Source organism: Poecile atricapillus, chromosome 4 (genome assembly GCF_030490865.1).
Source record: "Poecile atricapillus isolate bPoeAtr1 chromosome 4, bPoeAtr1.hap1, whole genome shotgun sequence".
Taxonomy (NCBI): Eukaryota; Metazoa; Chordata; class Aves; order Passeriformes; family Paridae; genus Poecile; species Poecile atricapillus.
The window spans coordinates 48,205,096-48,232,577 of record NC_081252.1 but is presented as its reverse complement, the minus strand read 5'-3'; the positions used below and the strand labels follow the sequence as shown (position 1 = coordinate 48,232,577).

Genomic DNA, 27,482 nt, shown 5'->3' with positions numbered 1-27,482 from the left:
ACCTGTTCTACCAGCCTCTTTCATTTATTAATCTGTACTTTTCTAACTACCTAACCAACACTATATTGTGTTATTCTATTAATCTGCACAATGTGTAATATGTGCATTGCACTTATTAAAATCCTGCAAACACAGACATGCATTTCTTTGCAGATAAAGAGAATTGTTACTCTCAGAAAAAAAAAGCCGAGAGCACTGAAAGGTGAGATCCAAAGAACCCTGATCCACTGCCAAAAGTACCTTACAGGTACTATTAGGCATCAAACTGATACAGCAAGGAGAAAAACACTTTATGTTAAACACAGTCTTAAAAATTTTGGAGTCAGTTAGCAGGATGACTACCTGGCTCTCAACATCCAACTTGGTTTGAGCTTTTGAAAAATGTTTGCATATACAGATGTAAGCTTATCCTGTGTTCAAAGCCAGCATAAACAATCCCAAAAAGAACTGAATTTTGCTTCTTGTAGAATGAGGAGCCATATGCACTCCTTTAGGGGAAGCACAGATGCACAGGAAAGAAGAAGAGCTTCAACAGAGAGCTAAGAGAAACTGCCTTAAAAAAGAAGAGCAAGCTCACCAATCATGCACTCACTGGAGTAGGGTGAGAGCATGAGAGAAGGAAAAAAGTAGGATTGTGACCACTGCTGCAGAGAGGCACTTTTCTCCCTGGAATCACCTGATACCATGCTGTTCTTTCCCTGAAGTTTGCAGAGAGACCATGGGTACTTAAATGCTTCTGGCAGTTTGCTAGCACTCAGTGTGCTTGTGTGCGTTTATCTAAAAGCATGATGACATCTGACAGAAACAGCTGGGGATGTGCCTTGAGTAGGAATGACTAAGGGCTAGGAAGATATTTGGGAAATTTATGATATACTTGTAATATTCCTCCCTGGGCATCCATTATTGGTTATCCCTGGACTGAGCATATACGGTTAAAGAGATCTCATACGTGTGTCTCTTAATATATTGGTTCTTGCTGTTCTTGAAAGTTTTTTAGATGAGAAGGAAAGGACATATGGAGACATAGATAAAGATTTATTTTTACCTGAATGATGCATTAGGTTTTCACTAAAATTTTCCATACTTTCCAGTCCTTTCCTTTGAATCCAGAGCTTTCCTGGACAAGAAACATCCATCCCAGTTGTTTTCACTATGATTATTAACTTTAAATAATAATTGATTCCCTGGGAAGTCTGAAATGATTCTGAGCTAATTTCAGGGAGTTCAGGTGCATTTAATTTCTCACTGGACTATGCTATGACCTCTTTAACATCCTGCCAATTAGCTCTGCTTCACAGATTCTGGCAGATGAAAGTGACTGTTTGGCTTGTCCATCTTTCTAGATAAAAAGATATAATTATCAGTGAGACACTGTGTTCAACTTTACTAGCTTGAGCTAAACATGTGATGCAATCAAGGGAGCTTCTGGCAACAAAAACAGCTGTTAAGGACCTTTTTCTCACTACTTGATTTCCCCTTCCCTTATAGTCCTTTGAAAATCATTAGTCCAAGCAACTGCTGCTCTGGGAAAGGCAGTTGTCCTAATAGGCATCTGCAAAGCCAAAGGCTTTTAAGGAGCATTTTTCACTTTTGTTTAGGCACTTTTTTGCTGGGGAGGGTGAAACAGGGAAACCTTATGAATGTGATTGTTTGGCAGAAGATTCTGAAAATATGAAGGCTAGAATCGAAGTAGAAATGAAAGCCTGCTTTGAGTCATGATGCTGAGTACTGGTTACTATATAACCAAAGAACAATAGCCTAGCCATCTAAAGGAGAATCCCTGGTTGATGAAACAATATCCTTCTGCTGATAGAAAGTCCAAAGGTCAAGAAGCAAGGAAAGAATTTGTAAAGCTTTTAGAGTTTAAAATGCAACACTGTATGTCAATATGGGGATGCTCATAGGCTGTATGTAAATTCTTTAGAGGGTGTATCTCATAGTAATTGGTTAGTGGGAATTAGAATATTCGCTATAGAAAAAGATATATTGTATTGTAACAAGAACTTCTCTCTCTTAACTCCTACCCCTCTCTTACTTCTTACCCCTTTACCCCCCTCTTAGCTCCTACCCCTCTCCCCCACTCTTAGCCTTTCCCCCTATCTTAGCCCTTCCCTGCTCTTACCCCTCTCTAGTTTTCCCTGCTCTCTCCCTCTGGTTTTTCCCTCTTTTCCTCTCTTACTCTTACCCTCTTGTTTTTTCCCCCCTCTTACCCCCCTCCTGTTCTCCCCCTCTCTCATAAGCCTCCCTGGTTTCCCCCGCTCTCTTGGTCCCTCTCTCCCCATTTCCAGCCTCTCCTCCCCTGCTCTCCCTGCACTCTCTCCCCTTCCCCTGACCACGTGGATGCCGAGGCTGGTGGCGGACACAGGTCTCGCCTCTCTTTACCCTTCTAATAAACTGCTTATAGTGAACAGCTTGACCCAGGAGAAGTCTCTCACTGCAAGAGAGCTTTTTGAACAGCAATACTTTTTGGTGAAAAGTCTTATCCTTAGCAAGGGAGGACACTGCCATGCCTATTTTTGCCAGTTCAGCAGAGGTTTGGGGACTCACAAAGACTGATCACAGTCTGATCTGAAGGTTTCTTTCCTCTCACCATAGAAAAATACTTAACACAAACCTCAGGCTAAAATCTGACTTTCAGGTTCTAATTTTAAAAAAAGAACCTTGGATATCAAATTCTAAAATACAGGATAATGAAAAATTAGGTGAGCCAGGCCTTCTTTCTTCTTCTTTCCTTGCCTTATATAAAAGGAAAAATGAGAGTCAAGAAGTGAAGAACTTAAATCTACATTCCTCACTTTCTGGATGAAAAATATAGAGCAGCAAGATTAAATTCTGGACCAAAGAAAATGCAGTGACAGAACTCCTATCAATTTAAGCAGTCCAGCATTTCATCTACATTACTTGCACTTTATTTTATACAAGAAGTGCCTAAAGACAGAGGAATTAAAAAATAGTCTTCTCAGAGGAGCTAGACATTCAGAGAAGACTTAGTTGAAATCAGTGGAATTATTGCTCTGTTTGGTAAGTATGAAGTGCAATGAGTATTGCTCATAGGAATACAAACATATCTAAAGCATAAAGATACTGGATAATTTTCTCTATGCATAACCAGACCTGTTACTCTCTTGATGCAAACTTCAGCTTACAATGATTTGTGATGCCATTTCAAAAATCATACTGTAGATAACAAAACCCAACAATGTAAGAACATTCTTACAGTTAGAGCTTTAATAATGTCAATATGCTAATTACTAAAATATTATAGAAGGGTACTAACATGAGGGCTCTACCAGCACTTACTGGCCCTACCTAACCTCCCTGGGGGGACCCATTTCAGTCCAGCCCCACCTGAACCCCTTTTGGTTGGGTTGTGCTACTTGTCTCCCCTCACTGCTTAAGGAGTATCCAGCCCTCACTGCTTCCTGACAGGAGGACCTCAAGAGTTTGCTGATGTTCATGATACTGTGTAAAATGACTCTTGTTGTAAGCCCCAAAGCATTACAACTTCTTGAAGTTGTAATTAAAGGTAAATCAGATTAAAATGCTACAATAGTTACTTCTTGCCTGAAACAAGTTTACGGCGAGGATTCATAAAAGTAAAAACAAACTAATTAATTTTGGGCGTATTTTTAGAAAGCTTTCTGAACTTGTAATCCAGTTATAAATACAATGAAAAGTTTGATGGAAAAAAAGGTTTGTTTTTTAATTTTTCTGTTTGTTTGGTTTAGGGGTTCTTTTTGACTAAGAATCACAGTTCAGTAATAAATATCAACTTTTGTTTGTAGGATTGGATGAGTATATTATTTTAATTATATGGAAGTCCAATAGATTGCTTTATAAAACCATTTAACCAAAAATATTCTGCAGAGCAATCATATCAAAACTCTTTTTTTTTTTTTTTTTACAGCTGGTTTAATTATTTTTAACATATTTTGGACAAATTTAATGCATTTTGTACAGCATTCAAATAGGCAATCCCAGCTAATTAGCTCAGTTTTGAAGAGTCCTTCCAAAATTAACCTTTTAAATTAGAAAGACTTTAAATGGAGAAATTTAATTCAAGTTAGTTTAAGAAAACATTGGTTTACTCTGGGTAAAATGGTACACTGTACAATTAAATATAATTTCTGATTTATGCTCAGAACACAGATAATGATGATAATACCACCAACTTTTACACTCAGAAACAGTACTAATATGTCTACATTTTTATAGTCCAAGCAATGGGTTTTTTATGATTTGATTTTTGTGCTTAGGTAAGTGTAACACTTCAGGTCTCTGGACTTCTACATGGTGTCACACAGATGCAAAAAGTAATGTAATAAGCAGGCAGGACTCAAGATCTGCCATGCTGTCCACTGGCAGTTTGTGAAAGGATGTAATGCTATATATTCCTTTATTTGAGCCTATCTCCAGTATGAACAGCTAAAATAATTATAGCTAACCTTTCCTTACGGGACACTTCTCAAACATACCCTGATACTCCAGTGACTCAGAATGGCCACTGCATTACCAAGGTATCTTTACAGAAAAAAATAATCAGTATTAAACTTTGGTTTGCTGAGAAACTCACCATTACCAGATTTTAAGAAATACAGAGAGCATGTTTCCCCACTGCTGCGGAGTGTCTGTTGCTTTAGAGATTCCTGCTGTGGGTGCCACTGAACAAGCTGATTGTCTGCATCTGGTCAATGACCCCAAGAGGAGAATGAAAAATGTATGAGTTATTTGACCACACCACAGGAACTGAATGAGAAATGAAATGAGAACTGAAAGAAATAGAAAGTACTTAGTACTCTGGTCAGTGCAGCAGACCAAGGGAGTCAAAGGACTGCTGAGCAGATGTGCAATAACTACAGGGGCAACTGCAGTTAAGGCAAATGAGGGATAACAAGTGTGAAGAATATCCTGGAGGAATTAATTGCAAAGAGTTTAGAAGAAGGATATGAAAGACACAGTGCCAGTTAAGAAGGGTAGAAAGACCAAAGAAGATGTGAGGGGACGGAAAAAACATTCCTTAGAGGTTATCCATCGTCCAGAACCAGAACATCAGCATGTTTTAGCAACATTCCTTTGCAAATGAAAAAAATACATAAAAACAAAAGCAATTGCTGAGTTCTTGAGTACTTAAAAAATTGAAGGCTCCATTAAGACTTGGAATTTTGTACAAGTTTGGAACTGTTAGAACACAAATTAAAGAAAACTCTTCTTCATCAGAATATTCTCATATGTTTTCCAAGAATATTTTCAATATTCCTTTATACCAATATTTACCAATATTCAGTATTTCCAAGAATATTCTCAAAAAATTAGAAACCTTCCAAGGTCTCAGGACAGCAGGGACCCCAACACAAGTGTATTTCAGAGAGGGAAAAATGAATATAATTTATTGTCTGAGTTATTCCTGGGCAATTCTGAGCTGAAGAGTGAACATGAGTTTTGGTTCAATTTAATTAGATGCTTTTCCCTATTTTCTATATCCCTGCTTTCCCAAAACAAAATTTCACACCACATTTTAGTGTTCTTCATGTATAATTGTCCTTTCAAACCTGAAAATCTGATTGAAAATCTTCAGTAAACACATTTGGACTTCTGCTTTAAGGAAACATTCCAGATATCTTAAAATTTTGACCAAATGTTACTAAAAGTCTGGATTTCTTCACATGAGATTTACACACTGAGGAGGTTGGGAAAAGTATTCAGGTAAACTAATAGGTCAATGCATTTCATTCATCCATGGCCAGACTGATTTGCATATAATTGCGATAAAATGCAAGCAGAAAAGAAAAAGAATCAGATCTTTTATGTAATACACTGGCAAAATGCGTAGCAGACTTGGCTTCATGTCAAAACTAATTTGGTAAAAATACCCCAAATAATGACAGAGAGCCACATCATCATTGACATACAGACTCTGCTTTTTTCAAGTCATAGGACAATATACCTCACCTGAGTCGCCAAAGAAATGAAAGGTGTGGAAGAAAAATAAACAAAGCACAAGCAAATAGTTTGAAACAAACAAATAAAACACCCTAGTTGATATTTGAGGTTATTGATAAAGTTTTGAGAAACATAAACATACCTTCTAGATAATTGTTTTTTCATCAAAGGATGCTCTCTTGATTTCCAGCCTTTGCTCTGTGCCCCTGTCAGCCTTGTTATATGCTAAAGGCAATCACAGATATCGACCAGATTCCTGACAACACCAAAGCTGAACCCAAACACAGCTACTCCTACCAAAGTAATATAGATGTACCCAACAAGAGTTATACACAGAGTTCCAAGAAGCCACATGAATGATGATCACGGCTATAACCTCCAGACAAAAATGACCTACTTGTTTTACTTCCTTGTATAACACACCATGAAATTTTCATTATGGAGGAATTCAATCATGCATAGAAAAACTTAATGATAAAGCAGAAGTAGATATTTAAATAGCAGACAAAAGACATGACTTTTGTGGAATTGATTTAAACATCAAATAAAATTTAAAATGGGATTTAGATATAAAAATTCCAACTAAAAATAAAGCAACACTACAAATGTACTTGGAGGAAGTCTGTTAAATGCCCAAAGCTCACTACTTAGTCATTAAATTGTGATCCAACAAATAAAGCTGTGTATTAGTAAAATGCAAAGCCCCACAAAACCTTAACAAAGACAAACATAGAAAACCGATGTAAGTCTTAAAATCTGAAGCAAAAACATTAAGGGTGGAATCACTGTACTTTACTCCTTTCAAAACTGTCAAAATTATTGTGGTGTGGGTGCATAAGTTATTGAAGTTATATATAAGTTATTGACAGATTTCTGTCATTTAAGTTATGCTCAATGGTAACCAACAATTCATTACACTATTTTCAGTCTTGGAAGCAGCCTTTTGGTTCTTGTTTGTATGCAAGTGTTGACCACGTTACACCATCACAGTGAAATGGGACTGTCCTTCCCATGCTGTTTTAACTTAAACTGCTACAACATGAAATATAGCAACAATTAACACCAGGAAGAGGATGAAGATATTACAGGAAAAAAATATATAAATCAAAGTATATTCATGCTTTTAAAAGCTATTTCCTACCACTCCCTATTGAGGGAAAATTCCTCTAATTTATTTTAGATTAAGTAGCTGAGAGAAGAATAAACAAAAACCACCAAACCCAACCCAAATATATGCTGTAGTGAGTGATCTGATAACCCAGATATTTGTAAATCTTTTACAAGATTTCTTGTTTCTGTGATGCTTATGACAGAGGAAATTGTGTCAACACCTCTTCACTTGATGTATGTCAGGAATTATACAGAAGTTATACTTGGCAATAAATGGAAAAACTGATAAAATTGAAAGAAATAGTCAAAGTAAGCTTTTTCATTATATTTATCCATTTCTCTGAAAAATCTGAAATAAAAGTTCTGAAAAATGTGAACTCTTCAGCACATCAACAGGTTCTGGGTTCCACTTATGTGGTACCTTGCAGACACACAGCAAAATACTACATAAAAATAGTATGTCCATAAACAATTTTTATTTCACTATGATTTCTTTAACAGATCTTTTCAAATTTTGAAGCAGTAGGAGAATAAACAAATTCTAAAGAAAGTTCATGGAACAAAGTAAAATTTTAGAAAAGCGTTAACTGTAGCAGAAATCTGGAATGCAGCTTATAGCTCAAACAAAGCAGAAAAGATCTGCGGTTAAACAAAAAGTAGAAAGTCTGTTTAATGCACATTAAAATGAGTATGTTAAATAAAAATGTAAGACAGAAAAAAAAGGCAAGATGAGTGATTAAATCTTTAGTTAGAAGGTTTATTTTAGGTGAATATTATACCTATTATTTTATAGAATTATTCTTTAGGTGGCAACTTATATGACTAAATGACAGTGTTAGTATTAGCAACAGCTTTAACAGCAAAAATCAGGAGTTACCTGTATTTTTTTGTATTTTTTGTTTCTTCATGTAGCTATCTTAGTTTCTACAGTGTTTATATTTTGTGATAAGCCTTCCTTCAAGCAGAATCACTCACTGCTGGATCCTAATTACCTTGGCAAAGCTTTCTGCATTGCTACTTCTCTCTACTGTTCCTGTGTTAAATAACCAGAAGGAAACACATCTCAAATGAACTTTGAAACACTTAGCGAGCAGAGGGAATATTATTATTATTAATACTTTACTGGGTCTTGCTCTGCATACTCCCATTGCCTCTTGCAATTATTAGGTGTTCTCGGGCTGCATTACTGCACTTCATTGAGCCAAGAACAACCAGTTTGGTGGATGTTTAGCGTAAGGCACAACAAGGCTTCAATCAAAGAACCAAAAGGAATGAGAGTAAGAATGGAAACTACAGGAATTACAGATAAGTCACTGATTTTCTGTTTCTAACCAGAAAAGGAAGGTCAAAGAAGGTGTAACTCCCCATAATAAAGAATGTGGAAACTCGCTGACAATGGATGAGAAGGCTGAGAAGTCCTGAGGGAGCTGGCTTTTGTAGTTGCCAAACCACTCTCAATGATATTTAAAGTCAGGGCAGTCAGGTGAAGTCACAGGTAACTGCATGCAAAAAGGGACATGTACCTATTTTTGAAAAGGGTAGAAATGAGGACCCTGGGAACTACTGACCTGTCAGCCTGACATCTGTGCCTGGGAAGATCATGGAATGGATCCTCCTAGAAGCTGTGCTAAGGCTCATAGAGAACACGGCTCATGGAGGTGATGAGATATATCCACCACAGCTTCACAGAAGTTCCAAACTAGTGGCCTTCTCTGATGGAGTGATTACAAGGGTCAAGAGTGACAAGGGAAGGGCCACAGATATCATTTATCTGTAATTCTGTAAAGCATTTGACATGGTCCCTCAAAACATCTTTCTAAATTGGAGAAAGATGGATTTGATGGGTAGACCATTCAGTGGATAAGGAATTTGTTGGATGATCACATCCAAAGGTGGTGGTCAACAGCTCCTGAGGGACATCAGTGATATTAATGTCATTTATGATGTAATTTTGGGGTCTATATTGGGACCAGCACTGTTTAATATCTTCATCAATGACAAAGGGGTTGAGTACAGCCTCAGCAAATTTGCTGATGACACCAAGCTGAGTGGTGTGGTTGACACACGTAGAGGATGAGATCCAGAGGATCCTGGATATGCTTGAAAAGCGGGCCCATGGGAATCTCAAACAATTTAACATGCCCAAGTGCAAGGTGCTGCACCTGGGTCAGTGTGACATCCAGGTATCAACACACGCTGCGGATGAACAGAAGAAAAGCAGCCCTGCTGAGAGGGACTTGGGGGTGCTGTGAGAGGCTGGACATGACCCAGCCATGGCCACTCACATCCCAGAAAGCAAAATGTGTCCTGGGCTGCATCGAGAGCACCGTGGGCAGCAGGGCCAGGGAGGGGATTCTGCTCCTCTGCTCTGGTAAGACCCCACCTAGAACACTGCATCCAACTCTGGGGTGCCCTGCACAAGAAGGATATTGAGCTCTTGGAATGACTCAAGAGGAGGTCACCAAGATGGTAAGAGGCATGAAGCACCTCTTCTGTGAGGAAAGGCTAAAAGAATTGGTGGTGTTAAGTCTGGAGAAGAGGTGGTTTTGGGGTTACCTAATTGTGGGCTTGAAGAGACCCTGCAAGGAAGATGGAGAGGGACTTTTGACAAGTTCATGTAGTGATAGGATAAGAGGGAATGGCTTCAAACTGAGAGAGCATAATTTTAGATGACATATTAAGAAGAAATTCTTTACTATGAGTAGTGAAGCACTGGTACAGGTTGCCCAGAGAAGCTGTAGATGCCCCAGCTCTGGAGTGTCCAAGGCCAGGCTGAACGAGGCTTTGAGCAACCTGATCTAGTGGAGGGTGCCCCTGCCCATGGCGTCGGGATTAGAACTAGATAATCTTGCACATGCCGGGACTGAAATCTTCAACATTATTGCAAAGGTCTCATATCTATTTTACCAGCTCTTAAGCGAGAAATTCAGTCCAAACTTGTCTGTGCAGCAATTTTTTCATGAAAGCAACTTCAGTGCGGTTATTGAGAAAATTCGATTTTAGTTGTCCAGCTAGAAGAATCAGATAGCTTTCCATGTGGTCTGGCTGTAAAAGAACAGAAGCTAATTTTTAGCTGTTTTAAGTATGGAACCATTACTTACACCTTTCCATACTCCCTGCGGACACAGCCTTCTTTTCAGAAGCACTGGTACTTGCATCCACGATGTCTCCTATCTTTTCATAAGAAAGGATCTGTCTCATGATTTCTTTTAATTTTCTCTTCTTGATCATTAACCTTCTCTAGGTAATAATGGACTATAAAACCTCTTTTTCCTCCTCTCTTTACTATACACCATTCCTGATTCTATGGTTAGGGCTGCTCTAAATCTCCCTGGGGAAATGACATCTGTTGGAAACATCCCACCTGGGGGAGGAGAGTGTGGTTCTCTCATATCGAAAGACAACCGTAAAACTGTTCATTAACAAATCATTGCTGACATAAAAAGGAATGAAGAGGTTTCATACATTTGGTTGGTACAGCATTCTCAATTTTTGAATAAGTATGCAAACAGCTAATAACTAAGTCAGAATAGCCTTTGCTTTCCAATCCTCCAGGCAGACCCATGACAAGATCTTAATCTGACTTATTATTTTTAACAAAGTATGCAATTTTTGTCACCACAGGGTATGAACAATCAATAGAAAATGCTACATTATCTTGAAAACAAGTAGAAGAGAATATTTTAAGATTAAAAACCCCAAATATCTCCTACATATCATGTATTCACCCTTAATCCTTACATATCAACATCTAGAATGTGACCTTGAAAAGCATTCTCTCAGGTTTTGCTGTTCAATATTCTTTTAACATTTCAAAATACTTAATGAGTAGCTTTGACGTTAGTATGACACAAACTTGGCCAATATGCAAGCTCAGAATTTGCTTCATGTCTCCTCTAAAACTTGTTCTCTTTGGAAAAGAGGTATTCATCCCCACTTTTATTGTAGGACATATCTTGGTGATTGAATAAATTGCCTTTCTGTTAGGAAATTTGCCTTGAGACTTGCCAATCACAGACTAAAACAAGTCACTGGACCTGTTCTGAAGGTCAAAACTGAGGAAATAAAATTCTGTAGAAAGGATTATGGTTCAGGGAAAGATGTGGCACATGCCCCTTCAGGGAAGCATATTATTTCTCAGTGGGAACTGCACTATTGTCAACTTTGCCATTGAGATAATTGCCACCTTTTAATAACACAGATCTTTTCCAAAGGATATAATTAACAATCTGACTTCCATTTCAACTCTGTAACTATTCAGAATTTATTTCTGTTTCAGTAACTGGGTAATTTTTTCTACACTGAACACTTTTCACTGCAGATTTTAAAATACTGAGGAAAACTTCTATCTACTGAAAAAGACTACATCAAACTAAGCTTCATGACTGCACTTTTTCACAGATAACATTTAGACTGAAACAACATAAGAAATGCCATGGACCTGGATCACTTCTGCAACCTGCAGAATTAATCAAGAGTCCTAAAGACTGTAAAGAATTCCTTTTAAATTCAAGATCACAGAGCAATATGAGAAATTAAAAGTGGCTGTATTTCCTTAGCAACAGTGTTAAACTACCAAAAAGATCTCATTCTGGCTTGCATTAGTGCTTGAGTATTTCTCAAACACAAAAGCAGTGCACAGAGCATACCAGAAATTGAGAATGCTTTCTGCTTTTTTTTCTTCATTGCTGGCACAACAGTAATTTTAATATTTTATGTTGTGCTTCAGGCAGCTAGTCAAGCTGTCCTAAATGTAAAGAGATCAAACAGTTCCAGATGATTCTGTATCAGAATTTTACAGTAATTGTCAGTACAAACCAGTATACTTAACTCTCTATTGCAACAGTATAATATTAATCTATTATAATCTCATAATATTAATCTATATAATTTTATATTATTCTATAATATAAATAAATTAATTTTACTCTGTAAAATATTTCCAGTGAACCTTAGTTATTTTCAGTGAAACTTGAGATGCTAATTTGTTTTTTCCCACATTTAACCTAAGAGGAGTGAAAAAACTTCTGGTTTGTGTTTTCAGCTCTGACTTTTGAACAAAGGTAATGAAAAAAATTTAAACTAGGTTAGTACATCTCATAGAATGGTTCCTGTAAAGCATAAAGCCTTTGGTTTAGAACTATCAAAGTATTTAAATATATGGAAATTATGTCAAAGTTGTCCAAATGTACTCTAAAAGCTGTATATGTAACATTTTTATAATAAATAAAATAATAAATTAACAGTAAACTTTTAAAGGAAATTTTTGAAGACCCTAAGAAACCTGTCTAACAATTTCTTTCTTCCTTCAATTTTGTCAGGCCTTCTAGTATTCTGGAGCTTTATACACATTTAAAACCACTGTGACTTTAAATATTTTACCCTTAAACTCAGTCCTGCAATTCAAATAAAATGAAGAAAATTTGTTGTAAGGACTTATTTTATATTGAATTAAGCAAAGATATTGTTCAGTCTACTAATTAACATTTTAATAAATAATAAAATTTATAAAATTCCTACTCTTAATATTGTAATTAAATAAATATGTCTTTCTATTTGATTCTAAGTGGCAATGAACATAATTTACTAGTTTGTCATATAATCAGGTTTAATTTTGTTAACCTCTTTTTAGCACTAAAACAAACAAACACATCTATCAGCTGATATAGATAGATAGATAGATAGATAGATAGATAGATAATCTATATCAGCTGATCTATATTTTTAGAGCTAATTCTACCAAGAGTCCTCAGACAAAATCTTGCCTGTAACAAATTTTAATAGAATATTTGGTGTTGGAAAGTGGCTTAGTGACTCCTTTCAACAAAGATTACTGATGCAAATAACCAGTCATTCTTCAGAATTTTAAAGACAATGTATACTTAAAGGAAGGTGCTATTGAGATGATAATAATAAAGATTGGAGAAGTCCTCAGAAGTTTAAAGACAGTTAAAAACAGATATGGAACATCCCCTTGCAGTGCTTTCAATGATGTAAGACTGAATTTTCAGATTCACCCAGACCAAATAATGAAAGAAATAGTGGTTTACCTTCTTTCAGTATACAGTTTTGTTTTTTCCTTCTCGGCTAAGGAAAAGCATTCATCCCATCACGTGAATTGGTGTACCAAACAATGTAAACAGATAATAGCAAAAACAGAATTTAGATTTTTTTATTAAGACAATTTAAAACCATGACTCAACTAAAACCATTGAACTGATAGAGGTAAGAGGGAACTTCTGCAGTAGTGGACAGGGTTGACCAATTAGGAGTAGCAAAGACCAGAGACTTCTTAAACTATGTTTCAGCATAGAGATGTATTTCTCTACAAAGGACTTAATGTGCTATAGTTTTCCAATATTTATATAATTTCTATCCAAATGATTTATGGCCAATTTCTATCCAAATGATTTATGGCCAAGTGAGAGAAACTACATCAGAACTTTTGCAGAATGTGACCATGTGTTTGTTGTGACACTCATTAAGAATTTAAATTGGCTTCAGACAGTAAGTATTTAAAGTTGAAGAGACCAACAAGAATTGATTTGAAGGGCTCCAGTTTCCCATCATGTAAAAACATACAACATCAATTATCCCAGGATAGTTTCTTGCTTTTTATACAGGATCGACATTTACACTTAAGTCCTTATAGACTCTAAAAAACCCAATTTTGTTTAAAAATAAATTTTAACTAATGAATTGCAATGACTTGTGCTAAACTGGAGCACATTCTTTACAAGACAAACTGTCCTGTCAGTGAACCTGGGTCCTCTGGGACTCTAATATATTTGTAAATGCCCTTAACTGGTAACTGTGTGATTATTCCTCTCCTGAAGAGGGCTTTTCTTTTGGTTTTATTTTATCCATTTTGCCATGGCAATTATGTAGATGATTGGCACACTGAGTATAGGAGGCTGTCAGCCAAAAAAAGTGGAAAGTCATTTCAAGTCAAGTTTTGTAACTAATTCTCACTCTACTGTTAAATATTCTTCCCTATAAAAAAATTATGAAACATCTATTTGGAAAAAACAGGTTTGCCATCATGGGCAAACTTAAAATCTTTTAAAGAGAATCTTAGCTAACTTATGCATATTTAAATACAGTATTTCAATGTTTTTTTCCTTTAATCAGTCTTGCTCTTCCATTTGTCAATGCCATGGAGGTGGGGGAGGAAGGTTAAGTGCATTATTATTTCCAGAATACAAGAAAATATTATCTGATTAAATGTCAATCTAAAAAAAAGTCAGATAATTTTAGATGTATTTATGCTAACCTATAACCATTATATAAGAAAATCTGAATTATTAAGTTTTCATCCTCTGAAAATGCTATATTTATATTATATTTTAAATTTATTAACCTTTAACCCAGTGTGGTAACTTTTCAGCACGTAGTGGAAGATATTCTTCTGTATATAGATGATACAATGGATGAATTAACTTGCACCAGGAGACCTTTGACTAAAATAATGAATGTATAATCATGCATGTATCTTGAAAACTGTTTTGGTTCCTCTAATAATATGGCAATAATTCTACATGACATCCTCCAATATCAGCTTGATACCCTGAGAAACAATTTTCTTTTCAATTCTCTTTTTCAATAACTTCATTTCATTAAAAATCAAAGTTGCTCAAACATTTTTTTAATTTTTATTTCAGTCAGCGAATCTCAAACAGCCATGACTGAAGGAAAAACCAGGGGTGAGATTGAGCTGTACGGGGACTCCCCAAGGTTCAGGAACCTCATCATGACCCTTGGTAGCTAACCAGGCAAGGAGGGCCAGTTCTGGAAACAACCAAAGGAGGTTTAAATGTCTCCAGGGTATGCAGGAGCACAGGAAACAGGAATTAGGCAAACAGGTGTGGCAAATCAGTAAGGGCGTGGCACAGCAGTTTGCATGGCAGTTCGTCCTTCTATGGCCCTGTGCTCTTCAACATCTTCGTAGATTTCCTGGACACAGGACTTGAATGGATTCTAAATTTGTAGACAATACAAATTGGGAGGAGTTGTTGACTCCCTTGAGGGCAGGGAGCTCCTGCAGAGAGACCTTGACAAATTAGTGGATTAGGCAATCACCAACCATATGAAGTTCAACAAGGAAAGGATTCCACACCTGGGATGGGTAATCCTGGATCACTGCTGGAGAGCAGAGCTGTGAAGAGTCCTGGGGGTTGAACACGAGCCAGCAGTGCCCTGGCAGCCAGGATGGCCAACCCTATCCTGGGGGCATCAGGCACAGCATGGCCAGCCAGGCAAGGGAGGGGATTGTCCTGCTCTGCTCTGAGCTGGGGCAGCCTCACCTCAAGTGCTGGGGGCAGTTCTGGGTACCACAGTGTAAGAATGACATGAAACTATTGGAGAGGGTCCAAAGGAGGACAACCAGGATGGGGAAGGGCCTGGAGGGGAAGCCATATGAGGAAAAGCTGAGGTCACTTGGTCTGTTCAGCCTGGAGGAGACTGAGGGGAGACATTGCAGCCTCCAACTTCCTCTTGAGGAGAAGAGGAGGGGCAGGCACCGATCTCCTCTCTATGGTGACAGTGACAGGACCTGGGGGAATGGCCTGAAGCTGTGTCAGGGTATGTTTAGGTTGGATATCAGAAAAAAGGTCTTTACCCAGAGGCTGTTTGAGCACTGGAAAAGGCTCCCCAAGGAAGTGGTTACATCATCAAGCCTCACAGATTTCAAGAAGTGTTTGGAAAATACTTCTGGGCACATGGTGTGAATCTTGGGGATGGTCCTGTGCAGGGTCAGGAGTTGGACTCAATGACCCTTGTGGGTCCATTCCAGCTCAGCATAGCCTATCATTCTGTGACTAATAGTTCTAACAATTATGAAATTCAATGCTTTCATCTATCTATAATAACAAAACCCCCCAAAACTACAACTATACATCAAATGGGGGAAAATCACAATAGAATTAGTTTTACTTCATCATACCAATATTAGCTAGTGGATTTTTTTCCCAACCAATAAAATTACAAAAGTCATAATGAAACACAGTTGCATTTCCCAATTTCCTGAGATTGAATTTCATATTTTTTTTCCTGCATAGACATCAGCAAATAGACCTATGTCAGCCAAAATGCTAGTCGTCTATCAGTTTCCTTTTTGAGACTAGCACAAAACAGTATTTTTACAGTGTGCTCTTTCTAGGTCAGCACTTCTGAAGTGTCAAAGATCCTGAGGGAAAAAAAGAATTTTAGTTTGGAAAAATCTACCCTGAGTCAGCATCTGTGTAGTTTATAGTGTGAAAAGCTCAGGCAAAATTTTTATAAGAGAATGCAAAAGACAAAGAAAAATGCAGCCTAACCTATATTATAATTTATATTTTTATGTCTCATAAGTTATACAAAAGGAATTACAGCAATAGAAGAAGACTAGTTCAAATTTATATAAAGGGAAACAGAGACTGTCAAAATCTATGATATTCCCACTGTATCACAGGGACAGAGTTTCATACTAGCTTCATTTTAATACAAAATCCGGAAGGACACATTCAGCTTCATTATTTTTATCTGGATATATTTTTATATACCAAGTTGATAAAAAAATACTGAGTATCCCTTCCAAAATTAGGAAGGCTGTATTTTACTGCCAACAAAATAGAAACAAGTTTTCAAATATAAAATACCCAGCAGTAAAAATAAAAAGCAAATTCATAAAACACTCTTCCATATAATTGTCTCCCATGTTGCTTTGATATCATGCTCCTTTTAAATGCCCTAGCTAATTCCTCAACAAGCAGTCAGGGACAGAATTACAGCTTTCAAACTTTCATTCCTTTGGGATTACAATTCCTTTTTATGTCATGTGTACACAATAAGGCAGGTGTCATAGCCCTGACTCACTTTCCAAGGAATCATTAAAAGTAACCACTTCCCTTGCTCAGGCAACTGGATTTCCTACTTCTGAAGGGTAAGGAGGGACAGATGAAATTCATCTGACTTTCATACCAAGGTGAAATCAAGAACAGAGAAGACCAAAACCTGAGGCCTGGGAACTGAGTCCCACAACACATTTCTCCATTGTCTTTTTCTCCTGACAAGATGAACTGCAAGGTTGCATAACATGTTTCAAGGACATGTTCTCAAATTTGTTCCAGATTCCCATGTAATTTCTTCCCAATTTGACTCTAGAGGAAGACTGTGATTTATTGGCACCTTTTCCACAGGGGCTTTAAAAATACCACATATGTCAAATAATCTGTCCATTTTTATACCCTTAATCTTTCTTCCACGAGGCTAAGCTATGAATTCCTATGAGGTGGACAGAAATCTTGCCAAAGAATGAAGTACTTCATGGTCTTGGAAGTCCCCTTTTACTTAGCCAAAAATGATTTATTTTCTAATATGATTTTCACTAGTCCATTCAGTCTTTAAAACAATGTCCAATACTCCCATTACGAATGTTATTTTCATTCTAGAAAATAGTAAGAAAAAAGAATTCATGCACATAATGAAGTTCATGGCAAGACAGTCAGAACAGGAGTAGAGAATCTCAAGCGCTATCCATAACACAAAAATATATTTCCAAGGTTTTTTTTTTCTTTTTGTTTTTTTACACAGAAGATTGAAGTTTTTTGTTTTCCCCATGCTTTATACCTTTCAGTCATAATTTTCATGTTTTTTCACTAACTGAGGTGCTATACGCAATCCATTCCCAGTGTTGTCAGGACATAACACAAATTTCAGTACATATGAATGCAACAGGCTGAATCTGAGATGATTTTAAAACAGATTTCTACATGAGAAGAGGATTGATATTTTTCTGTGTGGGCAATTTACCTTCTTCTGTACAACTATCTTGCATGAGCAGTTTCAACCTTTAATTTTCTAAGAAGATGCAATAAATACACCAGACACCTTTTAAGGATGAAATGTATCTTTTATTGTGTCATATATTCTTTTCCTTAATGTATTGTATAATACATCTACTAGTTTTATTAATAGAGACTCATTTGGAGTCATTCAACTGTGCCATGCTACCAGTAATCCATGATATTTGCAGGCTCTTCTAAAGCCCTAAGTGAGAGAAATGATTGAATTAGGGATAAACTTTCTTCAAATGTTGTAGGAGAATTATAAACACAATGTAATTTTCACAGAATTTAAAAGTAAAATCAAGTTCTGCACAGTGTGATTAATTTTGAGGATCCCCTCCAGAAAATGTAAGTAATCAATTTCTTAGTGTTAATGACAAGATATTACAGAAGTTTAATTTAATTTTCAATTTTTGATAGTTTGAATGACAAGTCCAGTCACAAGTGGTAGACTGCTAATAGCAAAAATGTTTTCTGAAAGTCTTTCATTCAGTTCTATGACACAGATTAGATCACAATGCATTTTATTATCTCTGGAAGAAGAGATGCTGGCTTTGCTTTGCTGTTAGAAAATACAGGCCCACACATCAGTCAGTCACTAGTTGACTTTGTAAAGTAGATGCTTTACCAACCAAAGGTTCTTTTGTGCTCAAGTATTACACAGGAATTCTAGGAGGTGTACATAGGGTTCACTGTGCCAGTTATTTCTGATGGTCTCTGCTTACTGCAAAATGGCATTTCAGTATCTGTATGTGGCAGTGATACATCTGTACTGTCTATACTTTGCTGCCACATAAAATGAGGAGATAAGTTTTGATATAAAACTGCAATTACAAGATTCATGATAAAACCGGGATCCTTCGAACTTTCCAAAACAAAGTAAAATAAAGCAAAACAGAAAAACAGAAAAAAAGAGCAGTATTTTCTTTTCCACTTTCTCACAGTAGTATCAAAGCACCAAAGCCCAGTGCTCTCACACAGCTGGTGAGAAACTTGGTGAAATTTTTCCAGTTGAATTGTGTACTGGATATCTGTGACTGTCCCATACCACTAACTGATTTTTAGAGAAGGACGGATTTTACAATATAAATATGTGTTCTTTATAAATTATGCCTGAAAACATTAAATTACCTTAAAATCCTTCATTTATTAGCTCAGAAAAGTGGCGGTATAATTTTAAGTTTATTACTGAGATAAAAAAACAAACAAATTTGTTTTAAATAATAATAAGTAAAAATCAGCAGGGAATACTGGTGTATCATTAGGAACCAACCTGTGAAACAGTGATTTAGGGAAAAGAAACCTAGACTGATAATCATTTGAAACAACAAAAGAGTTAAAACTGCAACCAAATATTAACTCAGTGAATGACAAACACTTTAGCAAATTAGCCATATTTTAGCTCATTTACAACTTTCAGGCAACAATAGGGAGAGAATATTTGTGCTTACAATGGAGGAGTTTTGTATTTTAGAAAAATGACAGGGTGGATAAGGCTGTAGACACACATACATGGATTTAAGTGAAATCAAGAAAAATCCCAGAACTTCTGGCAACTTCTACCACAGCCTTTTTGGCCGCATCTATGCTGCTTTTAGGAGCCATTCTAACAAGGGCACATAAATCTGTCCGTCTATTCTGTCAATGTCTCAGGCTCTTACTATTCCCACAGGCTTCATAGTGCATAGGACCTCCTTTGGAATTCTCTGAGGCAAGCTCTTCCTCCATTTTAGCTGCATGTGATGGTCAAATAAGGAACTCTGCCTCATTCCTGGATTACTGAAGATTGCTTACAATTGCTGGAATTTTGTGAAGCATCAGGGCTTGAAGAAATGTCTCTGAATTATTAAAATCATTTTACTAAGAGTCATACAACAAAGAATTATATTTCAGGCCAGTGTCCTTGAGCTGACGCTGCTCTACCTGCTCTGTATGTACTTGTACATGGATTTCAAAAGGCTAAGACAAAATTGCATGGCAAAATGACAATATATATTTGTTCTAATTGGTACATTATACTAGAAAAAATACTTCAGCCAATATATCACTTTCAAACATTCTTTCTTGAAACAAAACCAGCCTTTGTCACAAGGCCAGCTGTTTGTTCTTTAAAGTTACAACTTTGGATGTGTGAAAACATGAATTTCATCATTAGTCTGAGTTTTTTAGAAGTGAGTTTATCTGTGAAAAACAGAAAAAAAAAAAATACTGAATGCTTAATTCGTGGCAGTGGGGTTGGGACTAGATGATCTTTATGGTCTCCTCCAACCCTTAATATTCTGTGATTCTATGAACTATGATTTAGATCTGTTTTCTCTTTCAAGAACTCATTTCATTCTATACCTACTTAAATGAAACAATACATATGTTCCACATCTGTAACACAGGATTGTCTAATTTGGGAGTGAAAATTGATGTTTCTATGTAATGAAACAATATCAGAAACAACAGATTATGTAAAATATTTATCTCTTTATCAGCTAAACAGTGGAAGCAGTTTTCTCTATGGCTGATCTGTTCAGAAATTTATTTTAAATGGTGTTTCCTGATTCTCCCGCCTCAGTTATCTTTCCTTAAAAAAATACCATAAACCCTCTATGATAAATAAACTGTTACTTTCTGTGCACTACTGGGTATATTGAATACACAGTCACTTAATTTTCAAATAACTGAACTTAAAAGTCATAATTGTCTAATATGTCACAACCATTTCAAGGGGGTTTAATGCTCATGTATCCTGTATGTACTATAGTTTGAATGCCTCTTTGGGTTCTCTCCAAGTTATAAACATATAAACTGAAATGTTATAAATTCCTAATATGTAGTCCACTTTTTTTTTTTTTTTTTTTTTTAAGGTGTGACACTGTTCCAGAGGGATCAAAAAACCCAAAATTTGAAGAATTTTCTTAAACTTTCAATAGCTGAAAAATCTTGTTCATTTTTCATCTGTGTTGCTCCTTTTTAAGAGGGATTCCTAGGTTTTGCTTTGTGCTCAAATCTCTAAAGTATAACTAGCTAAATGTAGTTTTCTCCTTTTCTCTTGATTTATTATTTGCAAGATCTTCTGTCATGCTCAAACCTTCCCAGAATATTTCTGGCATTTATGATATCCTTGCTGAATTTAATTTGCTCTACAGGGTCCTGAAACCACAAGAACAGATTGCAGCTTGCCTTACTCTTTTCCTTGAGGAACATATTGCATTAATATAAAATTTGTTTACTCTCATCTTCTGAGCACAATAAATGGTATTGTTGTAAACCTATGAAGTTCTATATAATCTGGAGAGCAAAATTAAATATTACATAGTGTAGTCTCTTCCTGTATGTCACAACAGCAGCACGTCAAAACAAGTATATCCAAGAACAACCATGCATCTGTAAGTCAAAAGCTACTAAGCAAGGAAAGTAATTTCTCTCAACAATCTGAGTCCAATGCAATTTATTAAATTATTATCTCACTGCTTTGACAAAAGACAAAAAAATCTGAATTGCTATATACATGTATTTTCAAGTCAGAACAATCAATTAATCTTTCATTACAATCTAGATCATAGAACCTTAAGCCAGTAACTTCTGCAATGGTCTCTCTACATCCCTTAGGCAAACCGTGTTCTTTCCCAGATAATCAAAATGAATTATTTGTATCAAAATATCAGTGCAGGCTAAGGTTTGTAAAAGAACTAATTTCAAGTGTAGGAAAACAAAATATAGAGAGATGTGAAACACGGATGATTTCTTGATGAAGAACAACCTTAGTCACATGAGTTGCAACATGTAATATTCTTGTACATTTTCAATGATTTGTAAATTAGTGAGAACTCAAAGAGGCAAACTTTGGTGAGAAAATCCACAGGCACTAAGTATCGCTACCATAAACAGCTTGATGGTAAAATTCTCAAATGAGAATTTAACGAGATTGCTCTATTCAGTAAGTTCTTCAGTTTTATAGTCTAAGTGAATTTGTGATATAACTTCAAGTTTTAATGTAGTAATTGCAGGTACCACATATGAGCATAATTTTCAATGTCTTTTCGAAGAGAACACATTTCAGATAATATAGGACTTAAAGTACCAAAGTACTGCAGAGACAAAAAATAATCTATATCCTTTCCTGACTCAGGGAAGATACTTACAGGGAATATACTTATAAAGAGCTGTAAGAGTACGTGCAGCAAATGATATTGCCTTAGCTAAGGCTTTACTATATGTATTAACATTTAAAGAACTATCAAGCTCTAAGTATTACCATTATTATTATTTCATGAGGACAGGGCATACACTGATTTTTACTGCTAAGGCAGTTGCCTTCCCTGTCATTTTAGTCTCTTGAATTTCACAAAACCATTAAATTTGTTAAATGACTCCATTTTATATTACAGATTTTCCATACCCTACAAGGATAGAGCCTGGTTGTTTTCCAAAGAAACCTGAATATCCTTTCAGAAAAACACATGGACAGATGGCCTTCTTCCCTGCTGATGTTACATTAGAAATGTGCTTGGAGGGAAATTCTGTTGACTTCCCCGAGTCATATTTTTACCTAATTTAGTTTGAAATATTACATAATGTGATAAAGTTCATTAATATATATTGTATTACATTACTGTGGTAAAGTTCATTAATATGTTACATTACAGTTCAGTGTAATTTTATTGATGCAAAATGTTTTATGTTTCTCTTTTCTTTTTGCAGTGAAAAAAATAACATGCAGCGATATACCAAAGTAAAAAACTTAGCGGAACAGTATTTATAGATAATTTTTAAATTATTTTCTTCAATTTAGTTCACTTAGAATAACACTGACATCCCAAATACATAAATGGTGCTGAAAACATGCACTCTCAAAATTATTTTAGCAACAGCAAATTGATGAAGACCAGGAGCAGTCAGGATGCATTTATGAATAAGAAACGTCTGACCAAACTGAACCCCCTACAATGAAATTACTAACTCAATGGATGAGGAAAGAGCAGTAGATGTTGTTATCTTAAGGTTTTGACCCTGCCTCCCATGATATCCTCATAGACAAAATGATGGTTTACATAAAATGACAATTAAGTGGACTAAAAACTGCCTGTTAAACAGCTGTGTTCAAAGCACTGTGATCAGTGGCAAAAAGCCCAGCTGGAAGCCACTGGGAGTGTACCTTCAGGGTCTATAACAGGACCAACAAAGTTTAATTCCTTCACTAATCACCTGGACAACAGCATAGAGTGCATCCTCAGAAACTTCACAGGACTTAATACAGGGAGAAGTGGTTGATACATCTAATGGTTATGCTGCCATTCAGAGGGCCTCATTAAGGTCAAAAGTCTCGTGAGCTTCATCAGGAAGACTATCATCAACAGGTCTACCTAGCCTTGCAAGAACCATTTGGACTTCTGGGACCAGTTCTGGGCTCCCCAGTAACGAGACAGACACCAACCTAGTGAAGCAGAAAGCCTCAAAACTGGTGAAAGAATCTTAGCATTTGTCATAGGAAAAGATGCTGAGAGAGCTGTACTGTTCAGCCTGGAGAAGAGAAGCCTTGAAGCCAGGAGTCTTAGTAATGTCCATAATTACTTGACAAAAGGGAGAAGGAAAACTGAGCCAGAGCCTTCTTTGTAACACCTAGTGACAGGAAAAGAGGCAATTGGTGCAACATGAGATATAAGAAATTCCATCTAAATATAAGAAAAAGAGAACAGTCTGAGTGGTGTGTTAAAGCATTGCAAGAGGCAGCCCAGTCTCCATCCATTTTGAGTCAGAAATAGTCAAAACTTGACAGAGCAGCCTGCTCTAGCTGACCCTGTTTTGAGCAGGGGAATTGGGCCAGATGACCACCAGAGGTACCTTCCACCTGCAGGAAATACTCAACTGCAGTGATTCTAGAAATATAAACAAGTATGGAGTGGTTGGTATTAAGTCTTGTTCCTTAGGTCCCCCATATGACTCCAAATAAAGCTGACAGCTTTAAAATACTTTGTATTTTAAAATACTTTTGTATTTTCAGATATTTATTGATAAACATTGTGAAAAAATCAGTCTGGATCAAGGTGAAATTACGGATTTTTTTCATGTATCTGTTCTTGTATAAAGACATGCCTTTTCTTGAAACCTGTTATTCCACCTGCATTAGAGACTCTTGGGTGGCATTTATCAGTGAAAAAAATAGCTGTGGATTAGATTGACAATTACAACTGTAGCCAAAAAAACCCTTCAGGTTGTTCTTGAACTTCATAATCTTCACAGAAGAATCAGTATCTTATTTGGCATGTGTATTATTTAAAAACATTGTAGGGTAAAAAAGTCCTTTGACAAAACTTAATTCCCTTTTTATGAAGAATAAAACAGCTTGATATTTCAGAATTGTATCATCTATATAATCATGCTGTCATCTAAACCAATTTTCAAGTGTATTTTTTAATTGCTAATAAATAATTAAAAGTATTAGTTTACAGTCACAATCATTTGTTACAAAGCATTTGGTTTTTAAATGCATACCTTAATATCTGTTTCTTCCTGGAGAACTTTATTTATTTACCAAAGACTCTTCTGAGATAACTAATACTCATATTTTGTCACCAGCAAATATTAAGAAGATATTGCCCTCACAAGAACAAGGCAACAGTGAGACTAAACTGAAGTGTAAATCAATTCTTCCTTTATTTTTCAAAATACCTTTGTCCCTTATTTCCTTTCTGTCTGCAGGCTACAGTCTAGTTTCAAATCCAGTAGTTCTACACACTGACTGAGGAAATACATTACTGCTGTCACAAAGTGCATCATCAAGATGTACCAAAGGAAACTTCAATCATTCAATTAAACAATCATCCAGAGGCATGGAAACTTCTACACACAAAGCCAAACTGCTATGTATTTTTTTTGCATAAATTTCGTTATGGTATAGATAGAGAAGCATTTCTGAAGTAAAAGCCCTTGAATAAAACCATGCCAAATTATTCCTGGCAGGAAATCTAAACAGGAAAATTGAGTAAATAACTGCATTTCTAAACCAGTACTGAGCAAACTGATCTTCAGAAGCTGTTACAAAATCAGTGATGTATGAAGATAGGTCTTAGGTCTTTGTACCTGCTATTTATTTTCAGTGAAGATATAAAGCACAGGATTGTGTCTTTTATATCTTTTTCAAAAATATATTTTAGAACTAGAATTAAAAAAAAAAAATCATTGTCCTTATTTAAACATACCTTGCTATTAAAACATATGAAATCCAAGCCACATTACATAAACTCCGTGTCTGCAAAAATGCTTATATAGGCATTTGATGCAATAACATTTCCAGTGGGGAATCAGCAAGAGATATTATTATGGGCTTTTCCTCTTTCTGAGAAATCCATGACTTCTGGATCCAAGAAAGGAAAGAAGCAAAAAGACTGGAACCAAAACTGATATCAAGAAGAGTGAGGAAAGATAACAGGATCTGAAAGGCTGGCTATGTTCAGATATAAAATATGTATCATATACAAAGAAACGTAGGGCTCCTCTTTCCCTTCTAACACACTAACACGGGATTGTTAAGGAAGCACAAGGTCAACAGATTTAAAACTATTAAGTTTTTGTGGTTTTGTTTGGTTTTTTTTGTTGGGGGGGAAGGCGGGAGGATATGGGGGGGATGGGACAAATGTTTCAAGTTGTTTCTTGGGGAAGGGGTTTATAAAACAAATAACTGACCTAAGAAACTTAACAGGGATACACAGCAGTCTACATAGTTTAAGAAAGGATTAGAGATTATCACAAGGAAGCAGAACACCTACTGCTACAATAGATATGGCTGCAAGAAAAGAAGAAAACAAGCCACCTAAATCTTCATGTCGCAAGGTCTGAATCAGTCATTAAGTGACAGAAACTGGGAAGACTGAAGGAGCATAATAAACATTACACACATTTCTGTGATCCATTCTCAGTGTTCTCTGGACAATTCCAGAGAAACAAAACTAGAACAGTAAATCAGTTACTAGGATAAAATAAAATGGTAATTGTGCTCAAGGACGTTGTTTTTTGGGTATCTCCCATCTGATATTTTAAGTCTGAAAAAAGTTTTTAAAAAATAGTTTATTTAATTTAAAAGTAATTCATTTAAAAATTAATTTAACCTAGTCTCACATTTACAGAAAATTGACAGTTTTTATTTACAAAATGAAATTAAGAAGTTGGTTAACTCCTAACTATGGAGTTAGGTCAAAATTTTAGTAGTTAACAGCATTTGCATTTTGGACAAAATCTGAGTCGTATTCATTATTTCTTTTGTCCCAGAAGCTTCTTTATCCTAAAATTGATGAGAAATGAGATAGAAAATGTAAAAAAAGGAATGATTTAGCTACTTCCACAACCAAAATACAGCCCCATAAACAAAAAAAAAAACTCTACAAATTCCTCTTGAGTACGATGGTGGTTTAGTTTCTGGTTTGGGTTTTTTTCAATATTTTTTTATTTTTCATTGCAAACTGCAAACCAGATATGACTGAATAAAAGTCAAATATTTTTAAGATAAACTGGAAATAATAATTTCTAATTCCTTTCCACTTGGGCATGCAAACATGGTCACAGTGAACTTCTGCAAGGTCTTACAAGCTGGAAAATTTAGCTGAGCTTCCTAGCAAAATGAAACCGTTAGTAGCAATAAATGTATTTTTCTGAAGTCTTAAAACGATGGTATTTACATACGTCAGGATTTCTATTGGGACCGAACAAAATTAAAGTATTTTCACTTTATATATTTAAACTGAACCCTTATTTTGTTCAAGTCAAATCAAGCTCCCAGAAATTTTAATAAAAGCATGACTAATTATTTTAGTCAAATTAGAAAAAAGCAAGTCTTTATTTGATGAGATTTTCAATGTACTTATCTGCCCCACTGACTGTAACACCTTGGGCTTGGTCACATTTTCTAAATCATTGCTATTCCAATTAGGTCCATTTGCTGGGCTATTTCAATTCAATTAATGGCTCTCAGCTGGTGTAAAACTAATATCTCAAGGTTGGCATATGATTTCCTTTTCTTTTAATTGCCTTTTCAGTGTTTCCTAATGGGGGAGGTAAGGGAGACATGAACAATTACTAGAATTTCCTCTAGAAGGAGGAAGGAGCTTCTGAAAAGATAAAATTTACGCAAGAGGACAGTAGGAGTGAGAGATATCTGAATTTTGAGAAATGACCACTCAATACTGTAGCTGTTGAAAGAGATGAGACACAGGGTACAGGTAATTGTTTTTTTTTTTCATGAAAAAAAACCAATACACTTATATCATAATTAAAGATCTCAACTTATTTTATTAACCCTTATGAAAAATCTGTGATTTCTCTCTGTGAAGTAACCACTTAGCTTCTTAACTTGAACCACAAAAGTAACTCACAAATGAACAAATTTAGATTGATAACTTCATTTCAGTTACACTGCACATACTCTGAGGAATCACACTTCTCTGGCATGGAATGAGTCTTTACATTTTAAAATACAAATAATATTGGAAATCTTGTGTCCAATATTGCATCTGATGGAAATGGCAAAGGTATTATTTTGGTCACATTGGCCTGCATGCCAATAAATTATGCCTTTTGCTTTTACTGAGAAGAATAATGGGAAGAGAAAATTTCTCAGACCCTACC

The 27,482-nt window shown here is 35.9% G+C and overlaps 1 protein-coding gene across 1 annotated transcript in view; it reads right to left on the bottom strand.

Moving 5' to 3' along the window:
* SGCZ (sarcoglycan zeta) overlaps positions 1-27,482 on the bottom strand; it is a 228,935-nt gene that overhangs the window by 65,331 nt on the left and 136,122 nt on the right. The window lies entirely within an intron of this gene.